The sequence below is a fragment of the Mandrillus leucophaeus genome, unplaced genomic scaffold (assembly GCF_000951045.1).
Source record: "Mandrillus leucophaeus isolate KB7577 unplaced genomic scaffold, Mleu.le_1.0 Scaffold236, whole genome shotgun sequence".
In the NCBI taxonomy this organism is placed as follows: Eukaryota; Metazoa; Chordata; class Mammalia; order Primates; family Cercopithecidae; genus Mandrillus; species Mandrillus leucophaeus.
The window spans coordinates 1,986,838-2,001,314 of NW_012102432.1; positions in this window are offsets into that span (position 1 = coordinate 1,986,838).

Sequence of the window (14,477 nt, forward strand, 5' to 3'; positions counted from 1 at the left end):
GACTTTAAGGACCATGACATGTTTTCATTCATCTTCTTATGCTCCTGCCATAGTCATAAAAAGTGCAGACTCCATGAAGCTGCTGTTCCTTTTGTCTGTGTTCTAGAAAGAGAGTCCTGGGCAGACTTGAACCCAAGCCCAGTCCAGACCAGCTGTCTTACTCTATCTGGGCTGCTATAACAAACTACTATAAACAAAGTAGTTTATTAGCAACAGAAATTTATTTCTCACAGTTCTGGAGGCTGAGAAGTCGAAGATTAAGGCATTGGAAGATTCCGTGTCTGGTGAGGTCCTGCTCCTCGAAGATAGCAACTTCCATCTGTGTCTTTGCATAGTAGAAGGGACTAGCTAGCTGTCCAGGGTCACCTGTATAAGGACACCAATCCCATCTATGAGAGTTCTACCCTGGTGACCTAATCATTTCCTCAAAACCCCACCTTCTAACCACAGTGACTGGGTTTTAACCTATGAATTTTGGGGGGATATAAACATTCAGATCATAGCACCATTCCCTCTGAGCCACAACCAAATTCACAGCAGTGGGTAAAAATAAATATCTGTAACCCACTGTGATTTTCAGCAGTGTCTCACACAGCATAACTGAAGCAGGGTAAGGCCTAGAAACCTGCACATTAAAAACACTTCAGCCACCCACATTTGAAAACTACTGTACACATTAGACTCTTCAACAGGAGAAAAACTAACATTTAAGCAGATGGAACAGGATATCTACAAAAACTTTATCAGCCATCTTCCCAAACACATGTCAGGGTGTTGAATCCCAGCATTTCCCGAGCGGTATTGGAACATGAGCTCAGTCACAGCAGGGTTTTGGGGAAGCGGAGGGGCCCTGGGTGTGAGTACTGCTGTTCCCTTCCAACCTTGACGCGGGCAACAATGATGATTGAGCCTGTGCCGAATGTATGTTGTGGTATTTTTTTCTTTCAGCTTTGAATTCATCATTTCATCACAGTATTAAAATGGGCAGGATTACCAAATCTTATATGATCACTTATGTCTGTCTTGCTAATCATTAATGACATCATTTAAAGGTAACATAATTATGTTCTGTATATAGTGTGTAGCAATAAAAGCCATATTGTTGGTTGTGAATAGCATAATTACTATTTCATAAGTCTGCAAGGTTGTTTGGGTTTTTTCCCTATATAGCTGACATGTAAAATGTTATTATTGGCCATTTTTTTTTCCAAGATGGCGCTATTGATTTTTTTATCCCTCTTTTAGCCCCACTAATATCACCACATAATACTTCTCCAGTGGTATGTGTTCTCTGTTTATAATGACAAGTGACAATTTGCAATAGGAACAAAAGTACCTGGTTCTTTGAAAGCTGTTCCTACGTGCTATGGTAAAACAAATGACAAAGGAATTTGACCTTTGCTATTTCTTCAGTGGAGTAGAGAAGGTGTGGGGAACAGAAATATGTTTAACTCTATAAATACTATAGCTTATTTCCTTTTGTCATATCAAAGAAAAAGGAAATAGTCATAAGAGCCCTGAGAAATTTGTCACATCCATGAATCACATTCAGTAGCAAGATTAGAATTTGTATTTCTTTTTTTTTTCTTAACTAGTTGACAGTGACATTCATTTCAACTACAGTGTTATAAACCCAAAGGACAGGCATATTATATAGAAATCCACCAGGGCTCCTCTTGAGTTGGTCACAGCCACAGTCCTGGCTTATTCTTTGTGCCTGCCAAACTCCTCACACAGTCTCTGACACATATAGGGAACGTAATAAATGTTTGTTAATGCACAGTGGTGGGAAGGGAAGATTTATGGTGAGCTAAAATGAGAATCATTGAAGATGCCAATCCAAAAAGCTGTGCATGTGGTTAAAAAAAACAAATGCTTCCAAAAACTTTTACCGTTTGTCCCTGTCCAAGGAGGTCTCATGCTTACACCCATTGCCTGAAGCATTTGGGGTGCCCACGAAGATAAGTCTTCTACATCAGCCTGTCACCTCTTCACACTCTGGCTGACCCTATACTGACACAAGTGCTTCAGAAGATTTTCATCTGCTGTTATCTCTTGTGTAGACCCCACTGTATTTTTTTTTTTTTTTTTTTTTGAGACGGAGTCTCGCTCTGTCACCCAGGCTGGAGTCCAGTGGCCGGATCTCAGCTCACTGCAAGCTCCGCCTCCCGGGTTCACGCCATTCTCCGGCCTCAGCCTCCCAAGTAGCTGCGACTACAGGCGCCCGCCACCTCGCCCGGCTAGTTTTTTTGTATTTAATAGAGACGGGGTTTCACCGTGTTTGCCAGGATGGTCTCGATCTCCTGACCTCGTGATCCGCCCGTCTCGGCCTCCCAAAGTGCTGGGATTACAGGCTTGAGCCACCGCGCCCGGCCGACCCCACTGTATTTTTTATAGTTTCATCAATATTTTTAACAAATCATATTTTCAATTTTTTCTTTAATTGACAGACATGAATATGATCTAGTTTTAAATTCATATGCCCATATCTCATGTTAGAAAACAGCACTCTTTATTGAAACCGAGGTGGTTTATGTAAAATGACTAAGTTGCTAAGTATTTGTAAGCAAACTGAGAAGAGGTTTTTTTCTACAAGAACAGTGCAAAAAAAAGCAGAGTCTTCCTATCATAACCAATATAAAATCTGCTATTAATCTGTGTAGACTGAATTTACTTTGCAGAAAATAGGAGTATATCTTCTGGGTTTAACTTGTCACAGGAATTCAGGCAATATTTTCTCTCATTAGTATTGTGTCTGTCATAGGATAATAATGAAGCTAAATACAACAAATATTATATAGCATTTAACAAACATTTTATTCATAAACATCATTAGGTACCCCCCAAAAAAAGGAAATTCAGATGGTTTAATCCTCATATCAGAAAGCACAGGATTAATACAACTTTGGTCATGAATGACAAAGCAAAGCTCTGGGTGCTTCAAGTAAGATTCTAACTACAAGTTTGACCTTAGTGTTAACGCCTTTATCTTTTAATGCCCAGGGCAGAAGCATGGCTAATGATGACCAGCAGCTCCACCAGAATATATTTATTTCTAAAAAATTTGGTTAAAGGTGTTCTGGGTTTTACTCCCTCATGCAAAGTTACCAGATTGTTCTCAGCCCTGGTGGCCTTTTGGATGACCCAGGGATACAAGTTCAACCAGAGAAGGCTTGGTTGAATTTTGACTTCCCTACGGGAAGTTAGAGATCACATTGTCTTTGAGATCTTGTTTGGGACCCAAGGCCCTTTGCAAGGTGACTTCAGGACACTTACCCAAATATAACTACCACCATTTGTTTATATAAAACACGAAAAGCTGGCTTAAATCTGGCTTCCTGTCGTTCCATGCTCCTTTCTGTGATGGAGATGGTGTGGTCTGAGGGGAAGGACTACGGGCTTTGGAAAGAGCCATTTCTGAGTTTGAGGTGCCTTTTCTGCTGGTCATTAGAGTGGGTCCCCTGAATGATAGCTGTGATCATCTTCAGATCCTATTCCTTCTTAATCCTGTTCCGGTTTCTTTTTAGTCTCTCTGTAGCACTTGACACCACAGACCATGCGTTCCTTGGCTGTCTCTTCTCCTACCTATCTGAGCATTCTTTTCTAGTGTTATCCAATGCAGTTTTACTAAAAATAATACAATGACAAAAGAAGACCTCATATTTATTGGGACTCTACAATAAACCAAGCACTGTAGAAGGAGTTGAGTATACACGAAATAAAACCTTGCCCCTGCCCTTCGACAGCTTTACTGTCTGCAGGAGAAACAAACAAGATTACTTAAAAATAATTGCAAATTTCCTAATATGTAAGGAGTAGTTCTAGTAGTACTAGTTAGTAGTAAAGACAATTCGAAAACAAGATTTTTTTTTAAATTTCAATAGGTTATTGGGGAACAGGTGGTGTTTGGTTACATGAGTAAGTTCTTCAGTGGTAATTTCTGAGATTTTGGTGCACCCGTCACCTGAACAGTGTACACTTTACCCAATGTGTAGTCGTTTATCCCTCACCCCCTCCTCCATTCCCCCCGAGTCCCCAAAGTCCATTATATCATTCTTATGCCTTTGTGTCCTCGTAGCTTAGCTCCTGAGTGAGAACATAAGATGTTTGGTTTTCCATTCCTGAGTTACTTTACTTAGAAAAATTGTCTCCGATTCCATCCAGGTTCCTACAAATACATTATTTCATTCCTTTTTATGGCCGAGTAGTTTTCTGTGGTATATATGTATCACATACATATATCACATAGAAAACTAGATTATTAAAGTTCTTAAATGCCTGCATGAGTAGCTTCAGCTTTATTCTGCAGGTCAGCTCTATTTAAACCTTTAAAAATTCATCATTGTCAGTAAAAGAAAAAAATTGAGATGGCACCAGTGAAGACACACACACACACACACACACACACACACACAAACACACAAAACATATATTCAACGATTACTATTCTCAGAACACATATTAGCAAATTCACCTATTAACTAAAATTTATTTGTAACCTTCAAATCAATACTCACAACATATTACAGTTATTCATTGTCATGTGCAAAGCAGGAAAAAAATTGAGGCAGATATTCTTAGCTGAAGTCAAGGTGATGCTGTGCCTTTTTTACAAATTTATTATTTATACAGTAGATTATTATTGAATTTATTATTAATGCTTCCACAAAAAAAACAGGTGCAGGAGAATTTTTCATTTCACAGGAGGAAATAACAAGTAGTATATTAGAGCATTAAAAGATTATAAGGAGAAGAAATACTTCCTAACTTTTTTTAATACTTTAAGTTCTGAGATACATGTGCAAGAACCTGCAGGTTTGTTACATAGATATACATGTGCCATGGTGGTTTGCTGCATCCATAAACCCATGATTTACATTAGGTATTTATCCTAATGCTATCCCTTCTGTAACCCCCAAACTCTGACAGGCCCTGGTGTGTGATGTTCCCCTCCCTGTGTCCATGTTTTCTCATTGTTCAACTCCCACTTATGAGTGAGAACATGCAGTGTTTGGTTTTCTGTTCCTGTGTTAGTTTGCTGAGAAGGATGGTTTCCGGCTTCATCCATGTCCCTGCAAAAAACATGAACTCATCCTTCTTTATGGCTGAATAATACTCCACAGTGTATATGTGCCACATTTGCTTTATTGAGTCTATCATTGATGGGGATTTGGGTTGGTTCCAAGTCTTTGCTATTGTGAACAGTGCTGCAATAAACACATGTGTGCGTGTGTCTTCATACTAGAATGATTTATAATTCTTTGGGTATATACCCAGTAATGGGATTGCTAGGTCAAATGGTATTTCTGGTTTTAGATCCTTAAGGAATCACCGCACTGTCTCCCACAATGGTTGTACTAATTTACTCCATCACCAACCGTGTAAAAGCATTCCTATTTCTCTGCATCCTCAACAGCATCTGTTGTTTCCTGATTTTTTAATGATCACCATTCTAACTGGCATGAGATGGTACCTCATTGTGCTTTTAATTTGCATTTCTCTAATGACCGGTGATGATGAGCTTATTCTCAAGTGTTTGTTGGCCACATAAATGTCCTCTTTTGAGGAGTGTCTTTTCATATCCTTTGCCCACTTTTTGATGGGGTTGTTTGTTTTTTTCTCGTAAATGTGTTTAAGTTCCTTGTGGATCCTGGATATTAGCCATTTGTCAGATGGGAAGATTGCAAAAATCTTCTGTATTAATACTGTATTAATACTGCCTTAATAACAATGTGCAATGTTCTATTGCACATTGAAGTGCAAATATTGATGTCATTTCCTTTTGATATACACCCTGTAGTGGGATTGCTGAATAATATAGTAGTTTTATTTTTAATTTTTTGAGGAACCTCCATGTTTTCTGTAATGTCTGTACCAATTTACATTCCCACTAACAGAGTACAAAGGTTCCCCTTTTTTTTCCCCATATCCTCACTTATACTTGTTATCTTTTGTCTTTTTGATTATAGGCATTCTAAAGGATGTGACGTGATAACTAATAATAGCTTGGATCTGCTATTGGAAAACCATTAAGAATAGCAATAACCACTAAAATTTGTTAAAGTATGTACTATATAAAAATTTTCCTGATGATTCATGATGTTGAGCACCTTTTCAAATATCTGTTGCCTATTTTATGTCTTCTTTTGAGAAATCTCTACCCAGGTTCTTTGTCCATTATTTAATAGGATTATTAAAATTTTGGCCTTCAAGTTGTTTGAGTTTCTTATATATTTTGGATATTAGCCCTTTATCAGAATTGTTGTTTGCAAATATTTTCTCCCATTCCGTAAGTTAACTTTTCACTCTGTTGATTATTTCCATCACTGTGCAGAAGGTTTTTATTCCGATGCAAACCTCATTTGACTATTTTTGCTTTTGCTTTTGTTGCCTGTGCTTTTGAGATTATAAGCAAAGAATCATTGTCCAGACCAATGTCAAGAAGCTCTTTCCCCATGATTTCTTCCTATAGATATTTGGCTTCAGGTGTTAACACTTAAGTCTTTAATCCACTTTTTTTTTGCATTAGGACACAATGTCATTCTTCTGCATGTGAATATCCAGTTTTCCCAATACCATTTATTGAAGAGATTATTTTTGCCCTATTGTGTATTTTTGGCACTGTTTTCTGAAAATCAGTTGACAGTATTTATTTCTGTACTTTCTATCCTATTGCATTGTTCTATATGTATATTTTTATGCCAGTATCACACTGTTTTGATTACAATAGCTTTATAATCCACTTTGGAATCAGGATGTGTCATGCCTACAGCTTTATTCTTCTTGCTTGAGATTTCTTTGGTTACTTAGGATTTTGTGGTTCTATATGTATTTTGAGATTTTTTTTCTATTTCTCTAACGAATCCCATCAGGATTTTGATAGGGATTACACTGAATCTGTAAATCATTTTGGGTAGTACAGACATTTCAACAATAAGTCTAATAATAATTTCAATAATCCAGGAACACAGATATAGTTTTATTTATCTGTGTCTTCTTTGATTTCTTTCACCAATATTTTATAATTTTTACCATACAAGGCTTTCACCTCTTTAAGTTTATTCCTAAGTCTGTCTTTTTCTTTCACTGCAATTTTAAATAGGACTATTTTCTTAATTTTCTTTTTGGATGGCTTATTGTTTGTACAAAGAAACATTAATTATTTTACGTTAATTTTTGTGTCCTGCAACTTCACTGAATTTGTTTATTTGTTCTAATAGTCTCTTTATTGTTGAGTCTTTAGGGTTTTCTGCATGTATGTTTATGTGATTTGCAAGTAGAGATAATTTTACTTTTTCCTTTCTGAAGTGGATGCATTTTATGTCTTTTTATTGCCTAAGTTTTCTGAGTGGGAATTTTTAGTACTATGTCGAATTGAAGTGGTAAAGGTGGGCACTCTTACCTTGTACCAACTTAATATAAAAGTTAAAAGACAAAACTATTAAAAATAGCAATAACCACAAAAAAATTGTTAATGTATGTGCCATATATAAAGAACTAAACTCAGACTATAAGAATATAAAGCTAGGGAGGACAGTAAAATTGTAAAGTTTTTGTATGCTATGAAGCCAACTTAAAGTTATAACAAAAGGATATTTTTTGCAAGCAATGAGGTAATCATTGATTTTCTAGAACATAACTACCATGACTAGTGAAACTAGACTGTATGTGTATGTTTCCATATGCATTATAGAAGTATGCTATGTAATTCACATGGCATACCCAGAAAACTGCATTAAGACACAGAAACTTTAAGTCAGGGTTAAGCTTCTTTTAGGTGGGCACGCAAAGAGATTACATTGAGTTATATAGACAATTCAATTGTTTCTTCATGTTCAGTTGGCTGTTAAGCCCAAATAAACCTATCTTTGAATAAACGTTTAGTCTAACTAGAGCAAAACCCTAGGATTTCACCAGTCTTTGCTCACATATAAGCCTAATAAAGACTCCATCACAGGAGATTTTTCTATTAGAAAATTTATTGAGTAGTTATTCTCTGGTGTGCAGATTCTATTAGTGCTTGCCTTAAGAAACCCCATCTCTGCCTACTGTCATCTATATAGGAAAGAAAAAATCAACCATCCTCGATAAACGGAGTCAGGCAGACAACAGGAGGAGACTCTCAGAAAGGAGGCACGGGGTGGCAGCATAAAATGACACATAAAGGCCACTATCGCAGTCTGAGGAAGACTAGTCTATAGTCTAATAGACAAAGTCGATTTCTAGCAGGCGCTGGATTTGAAGAGTGGCCTATAGGAGTTTGAGATTTCACAGATGCATGATTCTGGCTGACGCAAAGGTCCAGGTTGCAATCTTTGAGAGGGAGTGCCTTAAACAGAATGAAAGTGAAAATCATTAGAAATCAAATGGTCAAATAATTCTGCTTCCTTTAAAAATGTCAGAAATTGGGATGGGGGCTAAATCTATGAACCAGGCCTCCAAATTCCTCCTAAATACAGAAGAGTGACCCAGAAACTGAATATCATATAGAGGTGGGCAGACAGTTGGTATTACAGCTAGATGTCCTGGGCTTCAGTACATTTTTGTTTAACAATGAAACAGTAATCATTTGAAAATACACAGCATAGATGGGTCTAGGTTCAGAATAGGAAAAAAACACTAGGAAAAAAATAGCATCTCCTCCTTTCCAGGACATTTTTTTTCCTCTTGGTAGTTCTAGAACGTGGTAGGATGATAAAAATGTGTGAAGAACTTATTCAAGGTAACGTTTAATTCCACTGGGCACAATCTGAGGGGTGAGGTGAAAGATGAACCCAGAGGTGAGGATGAGTGCAGAGGTAGAGGAGCGGAGCCACAGAAGTCACCAGAGAGGCCTGACTTTGAGACTGGGCCCAGTGATTCCCAAGAGGAGAAGAACGGAAAGAATTTACTAGCCTAGGAAAGGTTTCCTAAATTTGATATAAATATCATTTTAATGCTAGAATTGACTGAAAGTCTCAGGTGTTATCAGAGTCTGGTCTATCCAAGACCTTCCCCTTTGAAGCATAATAAATGGCCTATAGCATCCAGAAAGATTTTTGGCAAGCCCTGTATTCCAGCTTGGTGAGCTGTGATCCAGGTGTGGGGTGAAGTCCTAAGCAGAGTTTACAAAGTCCTTCACCATTTATCTGAATCTCCTACTATTTTTTTCTGGCATGAGTAAATTTCCTACAACACTCCCATCTCCAGAACCAGGTTCCAAATGGGCACAATTTATGTGTCCTCTCCAACTCTACCTGGGGAGTTCTCAATCCAATTCAAGGCTCGACTGAAATGACAACTCCTCTGTGAAATCTTATCCAACTGCTCCTTCCCTCCCCAGGCTTCATCAAACTCCGCTTACAGGTCAGAAAGTTCACAGAGCACTTCAAACACACTGAAGGTGGCATGGGGACACTGAATTAGACAAAATTACACAGAATTGATGTGCCCTGAGCCCCCAGAAAACATGGCTCATGTCCATTCTAAGGCAGAAAGCGTTAGCAAAGTCTCATTATAAACTCAAACATAAGCATATGTACCTGGCAAATGAGAGCCAGCAACATGTAATGATAAAAACTCCAGACCCAGATTTCTTGGCCTGAAATCTTGGTCTACCAGGGATTTACTTGAGGGCTTTGAGAAACTTATGTTACTTCCAGGTCCTTCTTTGTAAAAAGAGGATGATGCTAAAGGTATTTAAAAAATGTAAGTGTTATGAAAATTAAATCAATAAACTAACATAAAGCAGTTGGAGGTGCCCCACACTCATGGATAATGTGCAGTAACAGATGGGTGTTATTTTAATTAAGACAACTTTTAAAATCTTTATTCTAATTGAAAATTAATATTAAAGTTGTTCACATAATTTTTTATTTTTGTTCTTTTTTTTACTTTATACTTTTTCTTTTCGGAGAATACAAGTAATACAAAGTAAACTAAAGAATATTATTAGGAAACATTTCAGTTTGTCCTAAGTCTCATATAGCTAATGTTTATTTTCAAATTATGATTTGATATATTTATATTTACACACACATATGAACATACAATAATCATTTAAAAATGATTTTATTTCATTATTAGTTAAATAAAATAACCTTAATTGTTTAATAGTTTATGTCATTGTATTCTATCCATATTTTTAAAAAGCGATTTCTGTAAAGTAATTTTAAATAGATGAGGCAAAAATGGGAGTATGCTAAGACAGTATATTTTTAAAAACTTGTACTTTTTCTTATCAGTTCTTGTTTGTACAAGTCTGTATGTTATTACAGACAGGGATTCCTTACTTTCACTTCTTATTTGAATCATGTGGGAATGTAAATATTGGTAGCTTTTCAGATGAAACTGCAAAGTGAAAATGTGTTCTGTGTTTTAGTGGGGCTTTACCCTGCTCTTAAAATAAGCCAGTAAGTGGGAGATTTTCAGACTTGAGGTCTGTTTATTAGTTAACAGGCTGCTTAAGACAGCATTTGTTCTAAGCATTTGCCAAATTTCTAAGCAGTTAGAAATCTTACTAACTCAACCCTAGCCAATCCATCACAGCTTCACAAAGGAGGCGATGAAAAGCATGCCTGTCTCTTGCTCTTAAAATTGAAATTAGCCTGATTGGATTGCACAGAGAGTCCTCGGCAGTCAGCCCTGATTGCCTTCAAAGGATTCATATACATAGAAAAAAAAAAAAAATCCAAAGCTACAAAGACTTGAGAATCTGGCACAACTAATGTCATCTTCTACTTGCAACTTTTTAAAAAATCTGCTATTCCAGAAGTTTCCAAACAAACTGTTTTAATATTATATTTATTTGATCAACTTGTTTATTTGTCATTTAATAGCTACAGGTGGCTCTAAATATGAGTATTCAAATTTAAGTCTATTATCTTTACATAACTTTTGAAATATATCTTCTTTAGACAAGTAAAGGAAATAAATAATGTTCTTGAAATTCTGCTATGCTCACTGACCATTTACAGTAAGCGCGGCAAATGGAAATGCATTCATGGCCAGGCAGGAGGTGTGATCAGGGGTAGCAGGCTGGGTGGGGATGTGGTGAATGGAGCAGACAGTGTTGATTAAAAGAAGCGGTCAATACTCAGCTTCAGCTAATTGTTACTTTGCTGAAACTCTGTAGTTTATCAAGAGATGGCTGAAAATTGGATTTTTATGTAGTAACTTCCATTTTTTCCACAATTATAATTAATTTAAGAAATTAAAGCACCATGTGGGTCAGCAAAACAAATGAGTCATATTTGTCTTTGGAGCAATTATTTAGCCACCTCTGTTTAATAGTTTGTTTCATAATTAGCATTCTAGAGAATGATCTTGAATTTTTGTGTTTTATAGTTTGTTTTTGTTCTTCTACCACAAGACTTTTGGTCAGCCTCTAGGATATTCTAATATAATATAGTGCCATAAATATCAGTTAGTAATATTAATATCTGGATTTACCAAGCTGGTGTCCATAAAGACATTTCACCTCTTCCTCCTCTCTCTCTTCTCCTTTTGTAAATAAGAGTTAACTCACACTCCTTTAAACAAGGAAAAGAACTAACATTCAAGTGACTCATGTGCCAGACATTTCTCTTTTATATACTTTTATCCTAATGAAACCCTCCAAGAATTTCAGATAAAGAAAGTCCAATGGTGAGTAAATAACTTATTAAATATCAAACATCTAATAAGTAGAATAGAAGTAGCTGAAACCAAGATCTGGTGATAGTAAAGCCCAAAGAATTTTCGTTTTAGAATGCTGCCACTGAGTACAAAAATTATTTTCTATTGTATTCTATAGGTAATTCAAGAAATTATTCATTTTTTTAGACATCATAAAACAATTGGAAGATTAAAAAGAGGATACAAATGCTAACATCAATTGAAATCTAGTGAACTAGACTGGGCGCGGTGACTACACGTGTAGTCCCAGCACTTTGGGAGGCCAAGGCAGGTAGATTGCTTGAGCCCAGGAGTTTGAGACTAGCCTGAGCAGCACAGGGAGACTCCACCTCTACAGAAAATATAAAAGAATTTGCTGGGTATGGTGGTGCAAACCAGTAGTCCCAACTATTCAGGAGACTGAGGCAGGAGAATCACTTGAGCCCAGGAGGTCAAGGCCGTAATGAACAGTCATTGCACCACTGCACTCTAGCCTGGGTGACAGAGCAGGATACTCTTTCAAAAATAAACATAAAAATAAATCTAATAAAATTCTAGGATTTCTAGTTTGAAGATAGAAGCATTAAATAAAATGAGAGACCAAAATAAATTCTGTTTCATTAAACCAGAAGTCAGTCATAATTCTGAACCTAAAAATAAGAGGAGGTCACCTGAAGCAATTGTAAGCTGGATTTGATAGGAAGCAGAGAGAGGATGCTCATTACCAGATCTTATTAAAAAAAAAAAATTAGGATGATATAGTTTTGCAAAATTAAAGAAATCCCCTGCGGTGCTAATACAAAATTTCTTTTTTGCAGCAGGACTAATAAAGAAATTCAGGTAGTAGTGGAATCTGCCGTGGACTGAGTTTGATTCCAAGAACAGAAGAGTCAGGACCAGTGAAAAATAGCACAGATGTATTTGCAAAAGCAGTCCTCCCATGTTAGGAAGAAGGCATACTTTTGCACAGTGGACAGCACTACAACTGCTTTTCTCTTTCATATGCTATTACACATGAAATTAATGAGATAATCCTGTGTTCCACGCATAGTCCTCTCTGCCCCTATTGAATAGGGAAACCCAATTTCACCTTGGTTATCTCTAGTTCTATTACGTGTCAATAGATTTACTGTTTTCTTTAGCTTTAGTTTCAAGAAGAACTAAATATGCCCAAGTGGTATTTCAACTTCCACTTAATGAAACCTGTCATCTAAAGAAGTTTTCTCCCTTGGGAACTAATATCTCTAAATGGGGAGAACCCAAAGTTTCACAAAAGGGAAGCAAAAGTCTGCAAGTGCAAATTAGGCATAATAGTGCAGGGAGCTCCCTCCCCTTGATTTTCAGATTCATGTGTTTCTGCTGTAAGAGAAATTACACGTTGGTCACTGATTCAAAGTTCACACCACACACTGTAGGACAACATCCTAACCTTACGATGTGTTATTTACCAGCTGGGAGCATTAACTGAGTTACATGGTTCCATTCTATCACTTCAGGTTCTTCTAGGTGAAGAATTCAATTGTTGTAAATTCAGTGAATTGCATAAACGTGAGCCTATTACCACATTTTTTTTTTTTTTTTGGCAGCAAAACGAGTTCCTTAGTCAAAAACAATATTGTATGGGATACCATGATACTGAATAACAAATTATTTAAGTTCATGCATGGTAGTACCAGCAGAATAATTGCAAATGTAAAAGGTGAATTCGTGCCCAAAATAGGTATCTATTTCAATGAGGACAAAATCCCTAAGGCATAGGTTTCAATGTCATCAATCTACAAGTTGACTGGGTAGCCCCTGAGGGAAGGTTGTCATATTAGCCTTAGAGTTGTTCTACATTAGTCCAGATAAAATTTGATTATGTAAAGTCACGAATACCTTCTATCCTTAATGTCATGTGCATTTGTCCAAGAGCCTGTTGAATACGTGTCAGGTGACTAACATCTATTATACAACATGTCATTTTATGCATATGGTTACTTCTCTTCAGTGGATTCCCTCTAATGAGAATTTTATTGGGATACAAGTATTTTCAGACTTTGTGTCTATTTTAAGAAGTCATCCTCTCATCATCTGTCTTTTAATATTCTTTCTTTCAATTCCCTGCTCATCTAGCCAAACTTTTAGCAGCTACTCATGAATCAGGGTCCACTTCTGGTAAAACCATGAGTACACTAGGTAGGTAAGTGAATCAACGTGGGAAATGTGTCAGTTTCCAAGCATGTCTGTTTAGCCATAGAATGGACCCAGAGGATCACTGAACTGTGAGACAATCAGGTAAAAATTTCATTATCATTTGACCCCTAGAAACCTAACCTGTTCTGATTTTTTATTTTTAAAAACATCAAACTATTCCAAAGTAAAGAGAATAATATATCAATTCCCCATGTGTCCACTGCACAGCATCACAAATTTTAAACCATGCATGAGTTCTCATTTTGAATAGAAGGATCCAGGGAACAGAGGACACTAAAAGTCCCAAATATGGTCATGTGTCACATAATTTTTTTTTTTTTGGTAAATACTAGACTGCATACAATGTTGGTCGCTGAAGATAACAGAGCTGAAAAATTCCTACCATCTAGTAACACCGTGGCCATGATAACATTATAGCACAATGCATTACTCATGTGTTTGTGGTAAAGCTGGTATAAGCAAAATCAGTGACATTAAAGGTTAGCACATATAATTATGTACTGTATGTCATACTTGGTAATGATAATAAATGACTATGTTACTAGTTTATGTACAGTTGATCCTCAAACAGCATGGATTTGAAATGCATGAGTCCACTTATATGCAAATTTCCTTCTGATTCTTCCACCCCTGAGACAACAAGACCA